The 18,946-nt window shown below is 40.9% G+C and overlaps 1 pseudogene; it reads right to left on the bottom strand.

Moving 5' to 3' along the window:
- Positions 1–3,016: 3,016 nt before the first annotated feature.
- LOC142424085 (large ribosomal subunit protein eL29 pseudogene) lies at positions 3,017–3,485 on the bottom strand (annotated as a pseudogene).
- Between the last annotated feature and the right edge of the window lie 15,461 nt (positions 3,486–18,946).

Genomic DNA, 18,946 nt, shown 5'->3' with positions numbered 1-18,946 from the left:
TAGACCAAGGTGATCCTGGAGACAGCTTATTTGATTGAGGTGTTAAATTGGGGGCAGATGTGGATCTCAGATCAATCATCCTATGCTGTGTGGAAAGATAGTGGATCGTTCTTCGTTGGATATTTTGTGCTTCCTGGAAGGTAAAAGAACCTGGAACCTGGACAGGGGGGCGATCCTAGGCCAGGTACCCTCATCCAGTAGGTATGTAATACAGGCTAAGATAGGATCTCTGCATTTTGCCTCTGAGGTTGAGCTCAAAGTTATTCAGCCCTGGGCCATCATCCTGATGATGAAGCATCCACTAATCACTTCTGCTAATTTTTCCACACCAGGGCCTCACTTTCATCCCAGAGTTTATTGAGATATCCATGTGCCCAGGGTGCCCAGCCAGCATTTCACAGGTTAGGTCAGAGAGGGGTTGGCCCGCAGTTGTTATCATGAGTGACTCTTTGAGGACTTACTTCTTCATGAGAGGACAACCCCAGTGTGCTCTGACAGGGAGTTCCTGGCCCTGGACACACAGGTGTCCATAGGATTGACACATTTCCAGTTTGGGGTAAAGATACAGCCCCACTTGAAGTATGTCTTGTGAGGTTAATTTGTTGGCTCACACCAATCTAAAGGACGCCCGGAGCCAAATATTTTAGGGTTATCAGCTCACACTGGTAGAGGGGGTTACACAAAATAATACTCTGAGCCCTTTCCCTAGGTCTGAGTATAAGGTCAATGTTAGTTTTGAAAAATGGATACAATGGTTCCAATGTATGTACCTTTAATTTTCTGCCTCCTGCATCTCTTGTGACCTGAGCGTCCCCTGGGAATGAGGGGAAGGAAGGGGCCGATGACAGAATAACCAGTAATTAATATTCCTTATTTAACATGGGTTTCACTACATCTTTGAGGAAGAAACCATATGAAATTGGGATATACAAATTAGTGACTCAGTAAAACTGAACCTCAGGCACCTTGCTTATTGGGTAACACATCCCTGCATATGTCTGATAGCAGAAAAGATTCCTTGAGACCAGGACACATAGAGGGGAGAGCCACAAGACACCTGTGATATGGACATGTTGTTGTTTATCATCTAGAAACATTTATAAACCACTTTGCTTTGCCAACTACCATCAATCAGATGCAAATTATTTAATAGTTTACTGAAAATGTGCCTGTGATTCCTGGTTTTGTCTATCTACCTTAGTTCCATACATTTAGGTGAAATCTGAGAGAGAAGACAGGACCACATACACAATTAGCAATGTGAGTTTCTTGATGGGTTAGATTTGGGTTCATTTTAGGGTTGTATAGTGCTAGAGTCAGAGTCTGTTAGATTGGAATCTAGGTCCTGGGATTAATGTTCCCGGTTCGAGAACAAGAGTCAATGGATAGAAACAGAACATGCATGTCATGAGATAAGAGACATATGTTAGTGGACAGATTAAAGGGCTTTATATTTAGAATGTGTCCTTTCTAACAGCTTATGTTTGGAATTGCTTAGGGCTCATGTATTATGGTATAAAGATGTAGAGTTATGGTTCAAACAGTACAGTTTTGGAAGTTGGTTTCTCAATTTGAGATTTTGGATTATAAAGTTAGGATTAATGTTATAGAATATATTCCAAGTTGTGTTCCTGATTTTTAAAATTGGGATAAATCAATTATGCTAATTTTAAAAAATTGGTTGTGGGTATCAGGGAATACTCAGGGTGTTAATAGCAATTCTGGATGATAAGGGGCTTTTCAGGTAGTGGTTCAGTGTTTGAAGAGATTATCAGTGTGTTGTAAGGACGCTCAGCATGTTAAGTTATAAGGGTTTATAGTTTGGGAGTTGTTGTCTAGCAATTAATGGTTTGTGAATTAGTACCAAAAGTTATTTTTGTGTGTTAAAATGTAGCCTACAATGTTTTTATATTTATTAGCTAGTTATAGCATATCTTGAATGTTTTATGGGTATGATCATTAATTTATGATTAGAGGAGTTTTTATTTCTCTTTGGAAGCCTGTTTTCTTCCTTAACAAAAAATCATATTCTGATTGCTGTAGTTTTAATATACAGTCAATTTTTAATATCTGTGGTGAAAGTGGATACTTTTGTACTTTTTCTGAGGTGGGGTGATGTTTTCTTTACATTTTCCTCTAAGTCTGACATTTTGACCTTTTCTTTTCTATTTTTTTAGGAATGTTTATTAGCATCGAAACATATTGAACTATAAATTTAATATATATTTATACAGAAAGATAGATATATACCATAAGAAATAAATGGTTAATTAAATTATAAAGCAATACAAATGGCTCAGTGCAACTCACTCCCGCAAGACAGTTGTGAGCCACTGGCAGTCCTTCAAGTCTTGAGGGCTGCGGGGTAGTCCTCTGTAGATAGCAATTCAGGCTATCTGGGCACAGGCTGAAAACAGCAAGGCAGGTCACCAACAGTCAGCCAGATGACACGGTCCGACAGTCCACAGTGTGGTGAAGTAGGTCTTGAAGGAACCTCAAATTACAGCGACACAGTCCATGGAATAGGTGTCCCACAGGTAGTGTAGCTTGCAAATTGGGCCACAGAACAAGCACGGCAGCCCCACACTAGTCTGATGATCAAAAGCAAGAGACAAGAGAGGTGAGGTATGTCAGCCATGTATCTTTCCCACCTTCAGTTAATCCCATATGTGTTCATTGGCCATGTTGGCACAAGAAACATTAACTATCTCATTTGTGTAGGCTTTTTCCCCTTACCATTAAAAGCCTTTTACTTTGTTTAGTATGTTTTATGTGTCTATTTAGGTAATTAGTTATTTTTTACATTAATTACTATATTACAGTGCTTATTTTCTTATGTTAAATCAACTCTAGGACAAATTTCAATTAATTGTGGAATATAATTTTAATGTGTTGTCTGACTTGGTTATATATATATATATATAAAATTTTAAGTGCCAAGCACAAGAAGACACCAGTGCCATGCAGGCAGCGCCCAGGGCTCACACCAGTCCCTCTTGCCCTCACACAGAGAACTCTACTTGGTGGGAGCCTGGGCGCCTTTGGGAGCTTGAGCTAGGGTCAGGACGCCTTTGGGAGCTTTTGCTGGAGTCGTGGCTTTGGCCTTGCTTTGTGCCTTGGCCTTGGGATGGCAAAGCCTCAGACCCTTGGCAATAGGTGCCCGGGCCCACTTGCCAAGTTGGGGTGGGCAATGTAGGTCAGTCAGCTGAGCTTGTGGTTGAAGCCCACTGGGATCTTGGCCTTGACCTTTGTGGACTTCACAAGATCCTTCATGGCCTCAACCCGAGCAGCCGTGGCCTTGGCATTGTTGGCCTGCATTTTCTTCAGTCCCTTCTTGTTGTGCTTCTTGGCGAAGCGCATAATTCTCAGGAACTTGGGGTCCACCCCCTTAAGAGATTCGTATTGTTGTGACCTGGGGTTTTCATGCCGTTTCTGTGCCATTTCCGGGATTGGTTGTGCGTCGTGTGGTTCTTGGATTTGGCCATGTCTGCACCGACGCCTGCAGCTCCCATAGCACCAGGGACCAGAAGAGAGGGTTACCAATATTTTTAAGAACTTTTTCATGTAGCTCCATTATCAATATTGGACATCAGTTTACTTGAAATATCATTATCTGACCTTGGTATCAGGTTATTACTGGTCTCATAGAAAATGCTAGTAAGTGTACTGTCACAACCATTGTTATGTATGTACCAAATAACTTGAACTTAAACAACAAACATAAAGTGTTTATTCATACTGTGTGAATACTCTGTTGTGTAGCTGCCAGAATCTCCAACTTTAATCTGTCTTACAGTTAGCCTTGAAGTTTCTCATGGAATTTAATTGTGATTCAGTTGATTATAGACCTTCTGAGCATCCTGAAACCCACTCAACTCTCATAAATCACTTGCTCTGGCTGGATACTCTGATCTTGCAGCTGAACCCTCAGTGTAGAGGACTTCTTGATTTACATTCCCCTTGATAGACAAATAGTCACTCACACCTTAGTGACTGTGTGCTGACTTCACACTAGAGCCCAAGTTTGGGAAATACTCTGCCATAAGACATGTTGGGTGAATCTTAGAGAATTTCCTTCAGCTCACCTCCTGAAGAACTGTCTAAGTCAATGAGGGACAGGAATTCCTCAGTGATTTTTGTCATTGCTTTGCTACACACACACACACACACACACACACACACACACACACACACACACACAAAACCCATCCCTTCTTTTTAGTAAGAGAGCTTATGTTCCAGCAAATGTCACACGAAAGGTTTGCCATCGCTTACCATGTAAACATAGCCAACACATTGGTATTTTGTGCCTGTGTTGGGTACAGATTAGTGGCTTCTGAGGTGTTTTGTTGCTGTTGTTGTTAGGTGTCATTGAGTTGATTCCATATCATAGGGACCCAGTACACAACAGAAGGAAACACTGCCTTCTCTTCTTCCATTTAGGATGAACCCATTGTTGCCATCACTGGCAACATCCTTTTAGTTGGGGATTCCTATTTGTCACTGCCCTTCTACTGTACCATAAACACCAACCTTCTCCAGGGACTGCTCCCTTCTGACAACATTGTCCAAGGTATGTAATGTGAACTCTCACTATCTTTACCTCTACCTAGCACTCTGAGCTTACTTCTTTGAAGACAGGTTTGTTTGTGCTTTTGGAGACCAATGGTATTTCAGTATTCTTGGCCTTGACTACAATTCAGTCAAATCGATTCTTCTTCAGTCTTCCTTATTCAGTGTTCAACTTCCACATACGTATAAGACAATTCACAATACCATGGTTTGGGTGAGGTAAACCTAGTCCTCAAAATAAGATCCATGCTCTTCAACACTATAAACAAGCCTAATAAGGCATATTTATCCACTGCAATGTATCTATTGATCTCTTGACTGTTACTATCACCAGTCAGGTTTTTTGAGTATTTTTTTGCATAAGCTAACAGTATTTCTGGAAGGAGTTAAAATTTAGTCAAGCTTAAATTAAGAATGTTGCTCAAGGAGGGGCCTGGAAGCCAAACTTACTCTGCAACCAACCAATGTAAGAACCCTGAGTTTAAGCCTTTTGTTAAGACCCAGTGGAATGATGAGCCTTATATTTAAGGTATGCTTGATGACTGGTATACATGAGAGAGTTTAAAACAAATTGTGCTTTTCTTTAGTAGCCTGACTTGCTGATTAGTTTTAGAGGAGCACTAATCTGCACCCTTTATCCTACAACTGCAACCTCACACATCCTTTCCTTCAGCGACACCCTGGGGGTTGCAAAAGGGCAGTGACAATGATATCCAACTAGCCACTCAGACTACTGCCTCCTACTTTATCACAGCACAGCCTCTTCCCGGCACATTCATTTTGTTTTCCTGCCAAACTAGGTTCCTATTGGAGCATGTTTCACAAGCTTACGCCTAGGAACTAGCTTTTTCCCTTCTCCATAGAAGACCAAGACTATGGATGAGTCATCCTAGAACCCAAGCTAATAATTCCTGTCCAATAGTTTGTGTTGTTTGACATCTGTCAGCATTACCTAGAGCTTGGAATCCAGAATCTAGGCCAAGATGATACAATGGTTGATCAGTAGTCTCTTTCCTGGATCCATCTTGCTCTTTTAAGCTTCTGCCCTCACCTTGGCTCTTGGCATCACCCATATACCTACCCTTTGCTGCAATCTTTCCAAAAGGCTTTAAAATTGGACACCCTTCAATCCAAGAGCTTAAGAGAGTAGCAAGTAAGCCAGGATTCCCCTGGCTAGTTTTCTTGTTTAGGATATCTGTGTCTCAGCCAAAGTACATCTGGGATGTCCTATTGGCGTCCCTCTGTCTATTTCTGTGTACTTATACAACAACTTTCTCTACCTACACCACTATTGTGAATAAATGGACTACCCAACCATAGGATTTCTTCATGCACAATACATATTGTAAAGAATACACAGGATGCAAGGGGATAGGGACAGGTTAAACTTGATGAAAAGCTCAGCTTGGGTTGGAGTGACATATATGAGCATAATTCAGCTTGATCACTTTTTGCCAGATATGTCAGGGGTTATGGTCTTAGGTGCGCAGTATGGGCTGGTAAAGAACATTCTTCATAAAATACTCCTTTTTTCAGTTAGATTGCTGGTGAAAAGAAGATATTTGCCTTAAATGGAGCTTGAATTTTTGAGGCCTTAAATCTACTTTATTCTAAAAATAAATATTATATATATAGGATATGGACCCAAGTTGAAAATGATGTTTGAGAAATTAGTAAAATTGCTCTGCAAAGATAGCATGGTCTCCATTTTAATGCAAACACCCACAGATTGGAGCATGGTTTTGATCCCAAGGGGTGGGGGTGGTCACTATTTAGCTCAAGAAGTACAGGCCAAGAATCTGATATGCCTTTCTTAACATTGACTCCACTTCTGTTTCAGAACAAAGAACTAGAGTCCAGTCAGGGAGTTAGAAATCTCTTACTACTCTCTTGCACATTGAAGCATCACAAGGAAGGATTTCAACTCCTGACTGTGTAATGAACCAAATCCATTCACCTGACTCCAGACAGGGTGAGCCACTCTGGGGTTCCTGGGGGCAGTGCCTGGTGCGGAACTTGAGGGGAAACAGGAGGGATCCATGTATCCTGGGGTCTGACCCTAGACGAGCGCCAGTGTACAAGGGCCCAGGCTGTCCTGATGGTCAGGGTCCAAGGTCTTGCTCATCTCCCTGAATGATAGAATTCACTGGGTAAGTAACGGTTTATACTTGTATTTGAACGTAAGTTCTGAGCACTCCAACTAACAAAAGGCTCGTGGCGTAGTGGTTACAGATTGGGCTGTTAACTGCAAGGTCAGTGGTGCAGAATTACAAGTCACACCTGGAGTGAAAGACAGGGTGTCTACTATTGTAAAGAGTTAGTCTTCGAAAACCACAAAGGGCAGCTCCATCTTCTCCTAAAGGGATGCTATAATCGGAAGTCACTCGATGGCAGTGAGTAGGGTTTTAGGTTTGGTTGCTGATGACAGTGACAAACTCAGTGTCTATTTGCTGTGTCCCCACTTTGATTAAGCCGCCATTAAATTCTTTCTGATCATTAACCAAGCAGGTAGATCATCTTCCCCTGGGAGAGATTGCCTTCGAAGTAGATGGCCTGCACTCCTTTCCAGCCAGCCCCTCTCCACTTGCCTGCCTAGGTGTATCCTTGATGGAAGTCAGCTTCCTGAGGACAAAACGGGGGCCATTTTCATGAATCTTGCCTTGACTGGCTTTGTGTAAAGGCTCTGGACCTATCTTGTAAGTCCCTCTATCTAATAATGTGCATGTCCTAGTCATGGTCCCCTTCCTGCTGCTGCAGTCCCATCTATACCTGTGATGTATTAATCTGCCACCAATCATGATCTATGACATGCCTTTTGTTTTATTCCCTATTTATTCAGGATCCCAGCTATGCCTTCTCAGTTGTTATTTTGACCTTGTGCTAATGGTCTCCCTTAAATATATGATGTGTGTATGTGTGTGCGCGTGCATGTGTCTTTTGTTATCTTTTAAGTTTAAAAGATGTTCTTCTTAAATTATATTTTACATAGTCACTTTTCTACCCTAATACACAAATTGGGATCATAAATGACTCAAGGTACAGTTCTTCTTTCGGACAGCATCTTGACAGACATAAATGCAGGTAACGTCAGGCCCTGTAGCCTCCTGGCTTCTGTCCTGAATGAGCAAATATTACAAAGGTTTTTTTTTAGCTCTGCAGAAAAAGAAAAATATATATATAAAGTTTCAATCTAATATTATACATAAGTGTTTATTTTGGAGCCCCAGTTTTGCCATGTGTTAAGAGTTGGACTCCTAACCTCACAGTCAGAGTCAAAAATTCCATTAGCTGCCTGTCATGGCTTTAGAGTTATTGTATCCTATTGGTTGCTGACATGTCTAACTCTACTTGATGCTTAGTTTTAAAGTGTTTCTAAAGTGATTGTACAATTTGTCGTTCCTCTAGAAAATCATTTTCAATTTAGAATAGCTTTTTATATATAGCCCATTTGAAATATTACCAGCTGCTTTAATTAACATAAGCATCTTCAAATGTCATTGATTTGTCATTCTCCTTGAGAGTCACACAGTAAGGAATTGATGGTTCTGTATGCTGTGAGGTAGTGATCCAGCTCTTTTGTTTCACCTTTTGACATGTATGTTTGATTGTCTAATCTCCATTTGTTATAAAGTCATCTTTTATTCACATGTCTGAAAATTATGAGTTTTAGATTTTATTGCTCATGGTATAAGCATGTTTTCCGTCACTCAATAAGGGCACCGTTAACAGTATTGGGGACTTTGTGTGTTAAGAAGAGGGACAGAACAGTCACAGCATCTGGACCTACAGGAGATTTATTACTCACATTGTATTCTCCCATCAGCCTGCAGATTGTGCATCACCAGCATCTTAGAGGAAAGAGGAAGAAGTGCCTGTTTTGGGTATTATTATTTCTGGGGTGTCCTCATGAGATTCAGATTTATGAACATCATTAGAGCTGATCCAGTTAAGAGAAAAATAACGCACTCATTTGCTCTCTGTTCTAAGGACCAAAGAAAATGACCAACGCTCAGGTGATTTTGATGTAGCTTATCTTTTTCTGTATTTCCTACTAGAGTTGTAGGGGCCTGTATAATACTGATGCAATTCATTGAAAAAGTGGAAATTTGAAATAGTAGAAATTAGAGGTAAATTTTGATTCTGATTTCCACATTGGGTTGGGGAAGATTAGGAATATATTGATCATAAGAATAACACTGAACTATTGATATTGAGCATAATATGTCACTGAGGATTCTTTGGATGATGTTAGCTTTCAATTCATAATTCACTATTGTATGGCCAACCCATGAGAATAATTCAAATTAAATGCTATGCCTGGTTTTTAATGAGAAATAAGATCACATCTTTTGCAGAGATCATTATTCCATGGGATTTTTGTCTAAGTAAGTTTCTTTAATGTTTCTTTCTGAAGGTGATGTGTTATGTAATCTCCCAAACAGCCGCATTCTCTTTAATGCATCTAAACTGGCCCTTGTAGCAATAGTGGTTTGAAAATGGCTGACAGCTTCTCACCTCCTCTGAATATAGATGTAGGAGAGAAAATCAGCCATCAGCACGAGCTCTGATTCTATACAGGAGAGCTTAAGCATACACCTGTACCCTCCAATGGTTTTCCAGTTCTCACAGCAGTTACCTTTACCACAGTTCTCTGCTTCTCAGTTCACTAGTTCTTTGCAGTGGCCACATAGAAATTACAGTACAGAGTCATAGGTTCAAGTTTTATTAAGTAACAGAATGTAACTCGGTATCAGAATCAATGGGCTACACTTTGGGATTCATGTTAAGGCAACATTAGGCACATTTGCTCTTCTTCAGGGCAGGCCTGTTTTCCCTGTCCTGAACAGTCACTTTTTCTTCTAAAGATAGGCTCATTCCTTACTTCCATCTATATAGGCTCCTCTCAGCTCCTTGAGGATATCCTCCTCTTGATCTCGCCTGCCTGTCCCACTATCTTGGCTGAAAAGCCCTTTCTGGACCTGTCACCATTGGCTCCGTTGCTGTGTCTTTTCTGCCCCGGTCATTATCTTCATTGGACAGCCCTTGATCCATAAGTATTAAAGTTCCTTTTGCAGGAGCAGCAGTAGACCAGTCCCTATGAAGTAGAGATATAAGCTGTTCTATGATTTGCTCTGCAGTATCTCACAAAACTAAATAGCTATCAAGTTAATAACTCTTTAGAATGTGGAAGTTGGTGAGTCCCAAATCCACAGTTCTCATATCAGTCTGGAGGGTTCTCCTCATTTTAATGTGTTTGCCAAGACTGATGGACCAGATCCTCAGGTAGACACCAGTCCACTACCTCACAAGTTGAAGTTGTTGAATCTGCTCAGATAGTGAGGAACCCAATGGGAAGGTCACACAGCATGTTGTTCACTGACAGAGTGGTGGAAACTCTCAAATCAGGTCACACAGGTGGCCCCTCAGTTGCAGGGATGTCAAGGAAATGGTTTATGCATTTCTGGAAGCTGGCAAATCCCCAAATCATGGGTTCATTCTGAACTATGTGGCTGCAGGGGCTAACAAAACCAAATCAACAAGCCAATGTCTCACTGTCCCTTCTGAACCATGCCTGCAAGCAATTCTCTCTCTCCCTTTCTCTCTCTCTCTCTCTCTCTCTCTCTCTCTCTCTCTCTCTCTCTCTCTCTCTCTCTCCCTCTCGTTCTCACTCTTTATATGATAGATTCTTAGGCCATCCTAGCACAGGCCCTGCTTAGGCAAGATTAGGAGGGCTTCAGAGCTCAAGCCAATGTCAACAGAACTAGGAGGGGCCCATTGGTGAACTTGTGATGACAGGTAGCAGGTCCAAAAGGACCTTGTAATTTAAGTGAAGGCAATACTGTCCTGAGATGGCTGAGAAGAATTTGGCTAAGTTAAACAAGGGGTCTTTGTCCTAAGGTGGCTTCCAAGAGCTTAGAAAGTTGTTCTGCACTGAGTAAGGAAGAGTTTGCCTAGGAGCTTTCTGTTCTTTGTCCTGAGTTAAACGTTCGTGTTCCTGATCCCGACTTTTGCCTTGTTCATTAATAAACCACTCTGGTTTATGAATTTTGTGTGGCCATAGCAATGGGTCATCAAATCCAGAAGTAAGGCAAAGAGTGGTGTGGGAAGAATGACTTGTGTAAGAATTGACAAAAAATGTTGGAGAGCTGAGGTATCTTTGACCTCCCCCTCATAGGGATCAGCTCTGAATTGAGCCTGATACCTATCACCACTGAAGGTACAGAGCATCTTATAATGGTGATACTGCTAGGACTTCTAATGCCATTTCACAATGTACTGTAAACTTGTTTGTTAATATAAACATGTATGTGTTTATCTAGTGGGTGTGAGTATCAATGTGAGCTATTTCTAGATCATTCAGCTAATTTCACTGTGAGACAAAATTCTAATTTTAAGAGGAGGTGCATTATTGTTGGGGCATTAGTGTCTTCAACACTGGATCAGGTCCTCTGGAATGACTTTGTGATTGTGAAAAACATTTAAGACAGACAGACAGCAGACACAGGGGCTCCTCTTCCCATGTCAGGACTGAGAGAATGAACGTATTTTCCACTGGGTATATATAATGGCACTTACAGATCTTTCATAAGGCATGTACGTCATAGAGTTAACAGACATGGTCAATGGGTAATATCATAACCAGGTAACAAGAAAAAAGCAAGGAGGTGAGTCACTATCTTGACCTAGTGCTAGTTGACCTCCAAATACCCCCTCCCCAGTGATTTGTTACATTTATGTTGGGTTGGCTATAGAACATGATTGCACTATTCTGAAGATATACTTCAGGTATAATGAAGTAGTCTAGTCGACACAAATGATTCATCTACTATGGTAGCTGCTTGTAGACTGCTTCTTAATGGAGTGCTATTGCGGAGGTCACATTAGTTGGCTGGATAACACGTATTTGAAAACATTTCTGTCTTGGAACAATGGAGAGTTTTCTTTGAATAGGGCTTGTTTCCTGTGCGTGTGGTAGCGAGTGTAGAAATAAAGTTAAATACTTTCTATGGAGCCCTCAGTTTACCACACACCATGAAATGTACTAGCACTGGTCCTGAAGGGATCATCTGCCCTGCATTCCCTGTGTTTCCTGTTCTTATCTGTACCAGTATACATCCTCTGGTCTAGCCAGACTTGCAAGGTAGAATTGTGATCATGATAGTGGGGTGGGGAGGGGGGGAAGAGGAAGCATTCAGGAACTAGAGGAAAGTTGTATTTTTCATTGTTGCTACATCGCACCCTGTCTGGCTCGTCTCCTCCCTGAGACGATGTCCAGTGACCTACAAATGGGTTTTGGGTCTCCACTTCGCACTCCCCCCCCTCATTCACTATGATAAGATTTTTTGTTGTGATGATGCCTGATAGCCGATCACTTTGACACCTCGTGATAGCACAGGCTGGTGTGCTTCTTCCATGTGGACTTTGTTGCTTCTGAGCTAGATGACCACTTGTTTACCTTCAAACCTTTAAGATCCCAGACATTATATCTTTTGATAGCCGGCACCGTTAGCTTTCTTTGCCACATTTGCTTATGCACCCACTGTCCTCAGCAATCCTATCATGGAGGTGAGTACACAATGATGTGATATTTTGTTTTTTGATGCGTACTAACTGATCCTGTCAGCACCTTGTGATCACACAGGCTTGTGTGCTTCTTCCATGTGGGCTTTGTTGCTTCTGAGCTAGATGGCCAATTGTTTATCTTCAAGTCCCAGATGCTGTGTGAAACAGAAGGATTTCTTCCAAGTTGTCTCCCCCAAATATATGCCAAACTTAGCTGCTTGCAAATGACTATACACTTGGAAGTCATCAGAAGTAGGTCAGGGGTTATTCTCCCTAAGAGCTATCAGCCATCTAGAACAAGCAGTCACCACTGTTTATCCCACAAGTAGGGCCCACTCCCTTTTGATAAGCATAGTTGTTGTCTGTTTCCTTGTAAGAGACCCCAGAGAGGTCAAGCCCGCCCAAGGGTGACCAAGGTTACGCAGCCATCATGAATCTAGGGTCCACCCTTGTCACATGTATACCTCTAGTTCGTCCCCTTCCTATCATGTGTACAGCCCTAGCTCATCCCCTTCCTGTTACGCTTATGCCCATTTTATATCCCCTTCCTATAATGTGTATGCCTATGGTACTGCCCCTTCCTGTGATGTGTGGTTACCTGTAATCATGCCCCGCTAAATGGATATAACCCTTAGTTAGAAATAAATGGGGTCCTCCTGTCTTCTGCCGGGTCCTCCAACCTACTGTCAGGTCCTGCAACCTCCTGCCCAGGGCCATGAGCATCCTGCCAGGTCCCTGCCCAACCTTGCCTCAGTCCACACACATGGACCTGGCTGGAAAGATCATGGCCATCCAGGAGGTGAGCATGCTACCATGAATTGTGTCTGACTCCACTACTTGACTCTCTTCTCTCTCTCCTGCTCTCTATGACATATATATATATATATATATATATATATATATATATATATATATATATATAACTCAATAGTACAATTGTGCTTACTGAACCCATGATTAGTGGTAGGGGGCTGACACTCCCCCAATTCATACTATAATATTTACTTATTATCATGATACAATTGTGCCTACCAGACCTGCGATGATTTGTTGGGGACCCTCCTCTCCCCACAAGATGCTATATCTTTTGATAGCCGGGCACCATCAGTTTTCTTCACCACATTTGCTTATTTACCCTCTTTGTCTTCGGCGGTTGTGTCAGGAAGGTGCACATCATAGAATGCCAATTTAATAGAAGGAAGTATTCTTGCATCGAGGGGGGTACTTGAGTGGAGACTCAATGTCCTTCTGCTACCTTTAATACTAAACCTATAAATATATGCACATAGATCTATTTCCACATCCTCAGATATAAATATATTTGCATATATACATGTCTTTATCTAGACCTCTCTAAATGCCCTTTGCTTCCCAGCTCTTTCTTCTATTTCCTTTGACTTTCCTCCTGTCCCACTATCATGCTCCGTCCCCAACTGGGTTTCAGCAATTCCTCTGGTTACATTACCCTTGATCATGCCCTACCAGGCCTCCCACTCCCTTCTCACCACCAATTTGGATCACTGGTTGTTCCCTTGTCCCTGAATTTGTTAACACCACTTCCTTTCCCGCCCACATCCTCTTCTCCCATGTCCCCCTTGAACTGTCGGTCCCATTGTTTTCCTCCCCAGATTGTTCATCCAGCCTATCATATTTAGACACACCTGCGGAGAAAATAACATGCACAAAAACAAGGCAGAGCAAAACCAAGCAACAATATACAACAAAACAACAACAAAACACTGACAACGAACAAAACAAAACACAAGAAAGAAAAGTTTGTAGTTAGTTCAAGGATTGTTTGTTGGCCTTTAGGAGTGTTTTCTAATCCAGTCATTTGGGGCACCAAGCCCTGGCCCTAAAGTCCACTTTCAGCATTCCCTGGGAACCTCACTACTCCGTTCCCTTGCTGTTCTGTTGCACCCCCTTGGAGTTTTGCCTCGGTGTGGCAGGATCTGATTTGGTGCAATTCCCACACTGTGTCTCCAGTGTTGTCCCCTGTAGGGCTTGGGTCAGTGAGGGGCATCATGTCTCACAGTGGGGCCGGCCATGTGGTCCTCTCTGTGGAGTAGTTGCTCTAATTGGGAAAATCATCCTCACAGGCTGCTGGGCCAGGATGTGCTCCACTCTCTCCTCCTCCCCCTTCATCTGCTCCCGTGTGCTCCCATCAGATATGTCCCTCTCCTGGAGCTGCAGATTCAATGCTGTCCTTTGAAATAAATTCTTTTGGGGGGAGGGCCCTTTGTAGTATCTAACCCCACCTTGGATCTTGAGGTCTCACCATGGTGGGCTCCATTGTTCTTCCTTATCTTATCCCCTTGAGGTTTCTCTAAATGTTTTGGTTTCCATTTTCTCGTTTGTTCTCCTAACCCTTTAAAGTTTTCTTCATTCTGGTGATATAAGTTCTTTCTGTTTTCTAATACAGATGATCAAATTGCCTTCTCTGTTGGAATTACTTAATAGACGTGTTTCTCTATATTTTACTACTTTGGGTGAAAAAAGTTTATGACTTCTATTATTTTCAGATATCTAAGATCATCTTCCCAGAAATAAAATTTTTATCAGTTTAGTATATCCTTTAGGACTGTGCCTTCAATTTTATTACACCTGTAGGATTTTCTTTAAAGTTGTCTGATCCTCTGATAATTTTATAAGTGATCAGGACATTTCTAACATCTTACATTCTTGATTCTTTCATTAAAAGTGTGTCTACTATATATTCCTTACTATGCAGTATGCCTTCTTTAGGCCCACCCCTTCCTAACATGTTCAAAATGGGAAAGATGACCTTGCTGCTTTTAAAGAACTCTTTTGGCTGTATTTCCCAACGCTGAATTTTTGGTGATATTCAAATATGCCTGGTATAGTGAGTGCTGTTCTCTCTTTTGTTTTCTGTCTTTTGAGTAGCCTTTTGGTTTCCATATGTGTGATGTCCTTGTTGTCATCCCACAACTCATCTGGTCTCAGTCATTAGTCTTTAGTCATCAGTGTTTCATTCCTCAAGTTTATTCTTTAGATTGTCTCTAACCTCAAGGTACTTTTGCTATTGTCGACTTATTTGAACTTTTCTTCAGCTTCAACTGGGATTTGAGTAATTGATGATCTGTTCTACAGTTGATCCCTGGCCTTGTTTTGACTGATGAGCTTCTCCATCATTTCTTTCCACAGATGTGGTTGATCTGATTTTTGTGTAGTCCATTCAGAATGGTCCATATGTATAGTTTTCATTTTTATTGTTTAATAAGGAATTTGCTATGTAATTATCATTAATTTCTCAAAATTATATTGTTAATTTTGAGTATCATTTCTAACACTAAGGCCACATTTTTCAACTAGGGATACTTATCTAAAATTCACATTCATCAGTGTACATGATTGTATGATTGATCAATTTCAGGCTACAAAAGTTAGGTAAAATTTCAATACATATATATTTTTTAATCATTCTATTGTGAGCTTTTACATATAGCATAACATTCCATAGTTCAAGTCCATCAAGCAGTATTACACAATTGCTACCATAATCAGTTTCAAAACATTTTCTTTCTTCTAGAACTCCTTCATGTCAGCTCCCCTCCCTGCTTCAATTTTTTGTTAAATCATTTTATTGGGGGCTCGTACAATTCTTATCACAATCCATACATACATCCATTGTATCAAGAACATATGTACATTTGTTGCCACCATCATTCTCAAAACATTTGCCTTCTACTTGAGCCCTTAGTATCTGCTACTCATTTCCCCCCTCCCTCCCCACTCCTCTCTACCTCATGAACCCTTCATCATTCATAAATTATTATTATTTTGTCATATATTACACTGTCTGACATCTCCCCCCACCTTCTTCTCTGCTGTCCCTCCCCCAGAGAGGAGGTTATACGTAGATTCCTGTAATCAGTTCCCCCTTTCTACCCTACATTCTCTCCACCCTCCAGGCATCGCCACTCTCACCACTGGACCTGAAGAAGTCATCTGTCCTGGATTCCCTGTGTTTCCAATTCCTATCTGTACCAATGAACATCCTCTGGTGTAGCCAGATTTGTAGGTAGAATTGGGATCATGATAGTGTGTGGGGGGAATATTTCAAAACTAGAGGAAAGTTATATTTCATCATTGCTACCCTGCACCCTGCCTGGTTTATCTCCTCCCCACAACCTTCAGTAAGGGTTGTCTGGTTAGCTACCATTGGGCTTTGAGTCTCCACTCTGCACTCACCCACCTTTTCAATGATATGATATTTTGTTCCTTGATGCTTGATATCTGTTCCCTTCGACAGCTCGTGGTCATACAGGCTGGTGTGTTTCTTCCATGAGGGCTTTGTTGCTTCTGAGCTAGGTGGCCACTTGTTTATCTTCAAGCCTTTAAGACCCCAGATGCTGTATCTTTTGATAGCTGGGCATCATCAGCTTTCTTCACCACTTTTGCTTATGCACACGTTTGTCTTCATTGATCGTATCACCCTTCAGTTTCTTTATTGTGGAAAATAGAACCTGGATGAAAGTGTAAGCTGCCTCATCTCTATACTCCTGAACACAAGGCTTGGAAGACCAGTGCTAATGCTAGAGGAAATCCTCCACAGTCCAGAGGATATAGATAAACCTGATAATACACAATCTCCAGATAGAAAGAGTTTTCTCTACAACTCCCTTCCATTAAGATGCTAGTATAAAGCTGTCTCCAATAGGTGCCTGACTTTCGCTACTCAGCTAAAAGAGGCCTAGCTTTAAGAACAATTAGGTTATCTGTTGCTATTAAGGAGTCAACTATTCCTTTGTCTCTTATATGCTTTCTGGATGGGTTCTAAAAAATGATTGTATAACTGAGGGGCAGAAATAAAAAGGGAGAGAAAAAGTATTTAGGCAGTCATCTCATCCATGATGTCAGGTCTGAGCTGCATATATATAGAGAGAATATATTCCTTCACCAAAGTATATTACCTTGGGGCATACGAACCGACCCTCACCCCTCAACACAGAGATACCTACCTACATAACAAGGTGGCAGAGTCTTTATCCTGGAGATCCCTGAGTTCCTTGGTTGAGTAACTTAACACCAGTGCTGAGGGCAGTTAGAGGGGAGTAACTTGGCCCCTGAGCAGGGAGAACAATAACAGTGAGTCTGCTCCTGTAGTTAAAGCTGGTGGCTGTTAGAGATTAGCCATGTGTTCTTATGAGGTATCATTAAGGTATCACTACAATGGGAGGATATTGTGGGGATGATGGAAATGAATTTTAATTAGGACAATATGACTGGGACTCTTCTATAACCCACAAATGTGAAGGCCTCTCTCCACCCAGAATCCTTGCAAGCTTCGCATGTGTCACTACTATAGAAACTCCCTGCTAAATGACCTCGATCACTCATCAGCATTGCAGATAAGGTCCCTGTACCCTCTATTTGCTGTCTTCTTTATCTTCCTTCATTTCACACGCTACTTCTATGGACCCATTTAACTGTGAGGTGGGATCCCACAGTTTATGTCTGCTTTAAGAGTTGGTACAAACATTTAAATAACAGTTGTAGTCATTGTTCTCACTTGCAAGCATATGAAAATTAACCCACCACTGGCATCATTGTACTTCAGGAAAGATCTTGCAATGTACTTTTTTTGATGATGAATATGACACCAGTTTTTTTGAACTTGCCAATCTCAGCCTTATAAACCATTTGATAACCTAAAAATAGCTAGTGCTTAAAGTCCAATAATACATATAATATCAATCTCTAAACATTTCATTTTAACAACTTCCAATTTTTCTTGATAGTACTTCATACATTCCATCATTCAATTATTAGTGGATGTTTGCAGCTATTTTTTTTTCTCATTTTCAGTCATCCCATGTCACCCACTGAAGGTCCCCAAAGCATTACTCCATCCACAGCACTACTATTGACTGTACTTTGAGTAGTTAGTACTTCTAAGTGTTATTTCAGTGCCAATAAACCTGAGGGGCTCATGTTCTAGAAGTTAATCACCAGTTCTTCCTCCCAGTCTGTATTTCTAGAAATTCCACTAAGACCTGTGCACCACATGTGATGCTGCTGGTATTTGAAATACTGGTGGCATTGTTTCCGACATCATAGCAACATGCACGCCACCACAGGAAAACACTGGAAGATGAGTTTTGTAAGCTAGAATGTAGTCTTTCCATGAACATAAGGATTATGTTTATGTACCATAGTATCTCTCATATATACCTCTAAAATTGTGTTCTCCCAAGTTGAATATTCTGCATTTTTCACACTTCCAATTTGTCTATTACTTAGTTGTCTTTTAGTAAAGACTGATAGAATGAATACATCCGACCTCTAGCAACTGAAATTAGCAGGCCTTACCACCCTTGTGGTCAATGCGTCTCAGAGTCTTGCTTGTATTTACATTCTTTGTATATATATTTTTCTTTTTTTTCTTCATTCTTTGTATATTTTCATGGTCCTATTAAGCAACTACTAAATCTTTGTTCATTCGTTATTTTCACATCCAACCTGATTTCTGCTTTTACCAGTTGGATTGTGTACATAATTATATTTGTGCCACTGGGCAAGAAACATGAAGCATAGTATTTTATTTACATTTATATAAGTGGTTTGTCAATAAAGATCTATCTTGTATCAATGCATGTTTTTAAGAGGTCCATTGTAAATCAATATGATAGAGTTTCTATGTTCTGTTTTTTTATAGAGATCCACAAAGTTAATGATCATTTGATTGAGCACGCGCAACATGAAAGAAGTATGGACAGAACTGAACAATGCTATAAATTTAATTTATTGGAAAATATTCTTCATCAACACAAAAATAATTTTCCTCTAT

The sequence above is a fragment of the Tenrec ecaudatus genome, chromosome 13, assembly GCF_050624435.1.
Source record: "Tenrec ecaudatus isolate mTenEca1 chromosome 13, mTenEca1.hap1, whole genome shotgun sequence".
NCBI classification, from domain to species: Eukaryota; Metazoa; Chordata; class Mammalia; order Afrosoricida; family Tenrecidae; genus Tenrec; species Tenrec ecaudatus.
This window is presented reverse-complemented; position numbering and strand designations above follow the sequence as displayed.